The sequence below is a fragment of the Arachis hypogaea genome, chromosome 20 (genome assembly GCF_003086295.3).
Source record: "Arachis hypogaea cultivar Tifrunner chromosome 20, arahy.Tifrunner.gnm2.J5K5, whole genome shotgun sequence".
Lineage (NCBI taxonomy): Eukaryota > Viridiplantae > Streptophyta > Magnoliopsida > Fabales > Fabaceae > Arachis > Arachis hypogaea.
In genome coordinates, this window is record NC_092055.1 from 44,603,404 (window position 1) to 44,610,531 (window position 7,128).

Here is a 7,128-nt window from a genome sequence, read left to right on the forward strand (position 1 = left end):
TGCTGGTTGAGAACTGTACTTACAAAGCATTTCGTTTATTAATTTCTTAACTGGTCAATTTCTGCCACCCATCAACCTCTGCTGAGTTTTATGGATTAATAAAGTACTAATGTTCATTCTCAATTCGTGTTTGGTTCTCTATTCTAAGATGTATCTTCTCTCTTCATTATAAGACCGCATGCCTGATAACCACCCGTGTTCTTCTTCGGTTTGTGTGAATACGTAACTGGAAAGCATTGAACTACTAGCTTGATTATACATCTCTTAGACGGCTAATCCACGACATTGTTGGAGACTTCTCAAGACACCAGTTCAGCTGAGGTATGGAGAGATTAGAGTCTTTGTGGTAGAGGCTAGAACCCAAAGGCACAGCATTCTCTGATCCGGAAGATTTGACCTTGTCTGTGGCGTTTTGAGTAGGATAATTAAGGAGAATGAACTGCAGGAGCTTCACCCTCAATCAAAATGGATCCACAGTAACCCTGGGGTTCAGATCTGGAGAAGCATTGGCGACCTCTTAACCGGCGTCAATCACATACAGCCTGCCATAGAAGAAGTCATTCACAGTTAAAGAAGACAGTAAGACCAGAGTTAATCTAGAAGGATAAAGCATCTCCAAGCCTTAACCATCTTCATATCATAGTTTACACGACTTCTGAGTTCTGAGTAACGTTCTCTTTTTATTCTCTTCTATGCGCTTAAACAATCAAACTACCTACCTTTTTATCTGCCTGACTAAGATCTACAAGATAACCATAGCTTGCTTCAAACCACAATCCTCGTGGGATCGACCCTGATTCGCTCAGGTATTACTTAGACGACCCAGTGCACTTGCTGGTTCAGTTGTACGAAGTGTGAGAATTCGTGCACCAAGTTTTTAGTGCCGTTGCCGGGGATTGTTTGAGTTTGGACAATTGACGGATTATCTTGTTGCTTAGATTAGGTAATTTCCTTTTCTTTATAGGTGTAGTTTTATTTTATATGAGTCTTTTATTTTCTTTTCAAAAAGCTTTCAAAAATATTTTCTTTTTTTATTAATCTTGATCTTTTTATTTGAGTCTTTTGATTTTGTTCTTGTTCTTGCTTAAAGTTCAAATTTTTTTTATTGTTTTCTTTCAAACACTTTTCAAAACCTTTTTCGTGTTTGGCTATGTATTTTCTTTTGATTTTTCTTACTCTGAGTCTTACCTATCTCTTGTTTTCTTTTTCAAAATTTTTTTCAAAAATCCTTTCTTTTCTTTATTAATCTTTATCTTTTGTTTGAGTCTTTAGTTCTTGTTCTTGATAAAAGTTTCGAATTTCTTGGTGTCTTTTTCCAAAAATTTTCAAAAAAAAGTGTCTTTTGTTTGAGTCTTGTGTCAATCCTTAAGTTTGGTGTCTCCTTATGTTTTTCCTTTTCAAAATTTCAAAAATTATATGCTTTGATTTTCAAAATTTTTAAGTTTGGTGTCCTTTGCATGTTCTTGTTTTCTTTGAATTCTTTGAGTTTTATTCTTAGTGTTCTTCTGAATTTTCGAAGTGTTCTTATTTTTCTTTTTGTTTTGATCTTAAAATTTTTATGTTTGGAGTCTCTTTGTGTTTTTCTTCTTAATTTTTGAAATTTAGGTGTTTTAGATCTAAAAATTTTAAGTTTGGTATCTTTTTGTTGTTTCTCTCTTTCTTCATTAAGTCAAAAAAATATCTTTTCTATCTTAATTTTAAAAAGTATTTTCGAAAATTCTAACATATTTTTCAAAATTTAATTTCAATATCATTATCTTATCTTATCTTAGTTTTAAATTTCAAAATCAAATCTTTTCAAAAATCATATCTTTTTCAAAATCTTATCTTATCTTATTTTAAATTCAAAATTTAAAAATTCAAAATTCAAATTTCAAAATTCAATTTCAAATTTCAAATTTCAAAATCAAATCTTTTTCAAAAATCAAATTTCAAATCTTATCTTCTTCAACTTCTTTTCAAATCTTTTCTTTTAAAGTTTGATTCTTTCTTATCTTATCTATTTTTTAAATTTCAAATTTTAAATTTTAAAATTCAAATTTCAAATTTTAAATTTCAAATATTTTTTAGAAACTAACTTTTCTATTTTAATTTCAAATCTTTTTAATTTAAAACTTATCTTTTTTTAACTTCCTTGTCTTATCTTTCTTACCAACTTATCTTATCTTTAATTTAAAATTTTTTCTATCTTATCTTCTTTTAAATTTCAAAAATCAAATCTTTTTCAAATCTTTTTAGTTTCTTATCTTATCTTTTCTAATCTCAAATTTTAAATTCAAATCTTCTCTAATCTTCTATCTTATCCTAAATTCAAATATTTCTTAATTAGTTAGTTGTTTTCTCTTCCTTCTTTTTCAAAACTTCCTAACTAATTCCTCTCTCTCCTATTTTCGAAAATCCTTCTTCTATTTCTCTCTCTTCTTTTTCAAAATTTATTAATTAATTTTCAATTCTTTTTAATTAATTAACCTTAATTTTTGAATTTAATTAATAAATAAAATAAAAATAAAAATATTTTTTATTTTTATCCCACATTCCTTCTCTTCTTCTACCTTTCTTCATCATGAACCCAAATGGGAATGAAGAGTTCAGAAGAATACTGGGATCTTATACAAATCCCACTGCTGACTTCTATAGAAGAAGTATTAGCATACCCCCATCAGAGCAAGTAGCTTTGAACTAAATCCTCAACTCATTACTCTGGTACAGCAGAACTGCCAGTACTCTGGACTTCCACAGGAAGAACCTACTGAGTTTCTGACAGATTTCTTAAAGATTGCTGACACAATACACAATGAGAGGGTAGACCAAGATGTCTACAGACTATTACTTTTTTCTTTTATTGTAAAGGACCAAGCAAAGAGGTGGTTGGATAACCAGCCCAAAGCTAGCTTGAAAACTTGGAAACAGTTAGTAGACAAGTTTTTAAATCAATACGAAGAAAGATCACCCAGCTGAGATTGGACATCCAAGGCTTCAAATAAGGAGATAGTGAATCTCTTTATGATGCCTGGGAGAGGTATAGAAAGATGCTAAGAAAATGACCCACTGAAATATTTTCAGAATGGGTACAATTAGACATCTTCTATTATAGACTTTCAAACATGGCTAAAATGTCTCTAGACCACTCTGCTGGTGGTTCCATACACATGAGAAAGACCATTGAAGAGGCTCATGAGCTTCTTGAGACAGTTGCTAATAATCAGCGTCTATATTCAGCTGCTGAGACTTCTACGAAAGGAGAGGTTAAGGCAATATCTACTGAACCTAACCCTCTAGAGCAAGATGGCCCATTGACTCAGCAACTACTGGAACTACAAAAGGCTTTGCGAGAAACTCAGACTTCTAACAGGAATGTAGAAGCCCAGCTGAGTCAAACAAGGCAGCAGTTATCTAAGCAGATAACAGAGGAATGCCAGGTTATTCAACTGAGGAGTGGAAAATCCTTCAACACCCAACCTCAGTGCAATAGGAGATCAAGGGAAGAAAAGCTAACAGAGGAACACCAGAATGATGTCCAAGACGTCTCTGAAGGCATTGAATGCCCAAGAAGGAATGTCATTAGCATTCAACACCAAGAAGGGGTATCCATCCCAGGCATTGAACGCCCAAAAGGGAATAATAACCCTGGCGTTAAACGCCCAAGCAAGGGAGGCCAGTCACATACTGATAACAGTCCTCCTAAGCAAGTTAGTAACCCCCTTCCAAGAGACAAGGTACTCGGCCTTCATCAACCAAGATTGATGAGTACAAGGCCAAGTTACCATACCCTCAATGACTCCAGAAAGCAGAAAAGGATAGGCAATTTGCCAAATTCTTAAAAGCTTTTAAGAAGCTGGAGATCAAAATTTCCTTTGTAGAGGCTCTTAAACAAATGCCTTCATATGCTAAGTTCATGAAGGAAATACTAAACAACAAGAGGGATTGGAGGGAAGTAGAGACAGTAGCTCTTACTAAGGAGTGCAATGCAGTCATTCAGAAGAACCTTCCTCAGAAACTGCAGAGACACTCTAACACTCTTCTCATAGACACAGAAGTGAATCCAAGAGAAGAGTGACTGGCCCTCAATAGTACCAAGGAGGCTGAGCCTTAGATGGTACACACTGTTGAGGAACTAAATGAAGAAGAGACTCAAGAAGAGGTTGGGAGCACATTGTTGCACGTCCTTCTTATGGGAAGAAAGCCTGAAGTACCACACCCTCAGATGCTCCAAAAGGAGACCAAGGATGAGCAATGCTCACAATCCTTGGAAGGCTCTAAAACGATGCAAATCAATATTCCTTTTGTTGAGGTTGTGGAGCAATGGTCTCTATCTACTGGAAGAAACCTCTCTGATGCTAAGAGAGGCAAATTAGTGATGAGGTTATAGAAAGATTACATGATTATCAAGGTCCTTCAACCTCCACTACCCCCTAACAAAGGAGGCACTTCCATGCAGAGTACAATACTGGAGCCTCCTCCCCTGGTGAAAACTCATACAGTTTCCCCAGACATCAAAGGGTTAAGTATGATTTTGGTCCCCAACGTAGAGGTCAAAAATCGAAATCGTCTCCAACTTTTTTTTTGCTACAAAATGGTCCCCAAAGTTTCAGTTTGTTTTAAAATCATCCCTCGGACAAAAATACCCTTCTCCCTTCTCCCTTCACCCCAAAATCAACCACCACCACCACCACCAAAACAGAAGCTTACGCCACCACCACCAGAATAGAAGCCTACGCCCAACCAGAACCACCACCACCTCCATCAGTATCATTATGGTCATCATCATTTTCATCATAACTTTTCCTAAAATCAACCAAAATCAACCAAAAACCCAAGCTAAACAAGAACCCACCACCACCACCACCATTATCATCATGGCCTCATCATCATCATCGTCAGAAAATTCAAGCAACATGCACTTTGAACAATAATCAACAAATTTAGCAACAACAATATTTAAAATTCAAATTTCAGTAACAACAATATTCCACAATAAATTTCACAAAAAAATTCAAAATTTTAGAAAAAATCCAATTCACAAAAGAGGAAGAAGAAGAAGCTGGTGGTGGTGTAGTGGTGCGGTGCAGTGTGGCAGGATGGCAGGGCGGCAAGGCGGCAGGACGGCGAAGAAGAAGAAGAAGCAGAAGAAGAAGAAGAAGCGGGTGGTGGTGCGGTGCGGCAGGCAAGCAGCAGGCGGCAGGGCGACGGTGCGGTGGTGCGGCGATATCGCGGTCCCCCTTCTCTCCCCCCTCCTCCCCCTCCTCCCCCCCTTTTCTCACGCCCCCTCTTCTCTCTCTCCCCACCCCACCCCCCCCCCCCCCCCCGCTTCTGTATCCCTTTCTTTCTTTTTTTATTTATTTTATATTTATTTTATTTTATAATTTTTTTACTGAGGGATAATTTAGTAATAAAAAATAAAATTGGTAAAAAGGACGATTTTAAAACAAACTAAAACTTTGGGGACCATTTTGTAGCAAAAAAAAGTTGGGGACGATTCCGATTTTTGACCTCTACGTTGGGGACCAAAATCATACTAACCCGACATCAAACTTAAGTTTGGTGTTGGACAGTCATCACCCATCAAGGAGGAAGGTCCCAAGAGGAAGATGCATAGCGGATGGAGAAGCAATTTAACCCCCTACCCTAACAAGCAAGGAGAATCAAGCTCATCACACTAAAAGAAAGCTTATTAGGAGGAATTCAAATCTGAAGGTACTAATCTCCTCCTCTTCTCCCATGGAATCATTTCTGTTAACCAACTGGAAAAGGAGGAAAAAACTCAGCAATCAAATGTCAAGCTAATGACATTAAAGAAACCTTGCTGGCGTTGAACGCCAGACAAAGAGCCAGAGTAGGCATTTAACGGCCTCTGGGGAGCAACAAACTGGCGTTGAACGCCAGTCAGGGAGACAGGCTGGGCGTTCAACGCCTAAAAAGGTAGAAGACCTGGCGTTGAACGCCAGGAAGGAGGTTCTTCCTGGGCATTCAACACCATGTATGGGAGGCAAGCTGGTGCTGAACGCCAGCTATGGTGCACAAGATGGGAGTTCAACACCCATATGGAGGGTAGGGAATTGAATTGCCCTAGCCTCTAAGGACCAGTAGGTCCCACAAAATCTCCACCTACTCTATCTTCTTCTACTCTATTCTTCTCCATTGTTCATATTTGCTCGAGGACAAGCAAAACTCTTAAGTTTGGAGTTGCAAAAGCTTTGCTTTTTTACTTCTACCACTCCTAAGTATGGCACCAAAGACTGGTGAAACCTCAAGGAAGAGGAAGGGAAAGGCACTTGCCTCCACTTCCCTCACCCATTTGTCACCTATGCAATTCCGCTGGAATTGTCATAGAAGAGGACAAGTCCATCACTAAAAGAAGGATGGAGCATGTTAGAGAGTCGGCATAGGGACCACAGCAAGAGCATGTAGAGCCGCCTCAATAAAAATCCCTGAGATGTCTCAAGGGATATATTTTCCTCCCCAAAATTTTTTGGGATCAACTGAATACCTCTCTAGGAGAGTGGTGCTCAAACGTGGAGCAACTGAGGTTGAAACATCAAGAGCACTCTATCATCGTCCATGAAATAGAGAAGATCAGAGAGCTATGATGAAAGAACAACAGAGACAAGGGCATGACATTGAAGAGATCAAGCACTACATTGGATCCTTAAGGATGAGTAATAGCTGCCATCACTAAGGGGGATTCATTCTCTTAATTCCCTTTTCTTATGTTATTTTTTTGTTTTCTGTTATGTTTTATTGTCTGTTCTCTTGTTCTTGTTGCATGATCATCTATGTCTTAAGGCTATAAAATGTTCTATATATCACTCACATTGCTTAAAAGAAAAATTTTTAATTGAAAAAGAAAATTAAGATGCATGAATCTTCGAGTTTTATAACAAGAAAAGTCAATTATTTTGATGTGGTGGCATTGCTTTTATTTTCTGAATGTATGAATGAACAGTACATATTTGAATTTGGAATTAAGAATGTTGGCTCTTGAAAGAATGATGATGAAAATGAAATATTATTGGTAATATGAAAAATCTCAAAAATTGTTTCTTGAAGCAAGAAAAAGCAGCAAAAAGAAACAGAAAAAGCATGTTGCAACAAAAAGAATACATACATATATATATATATATATATATA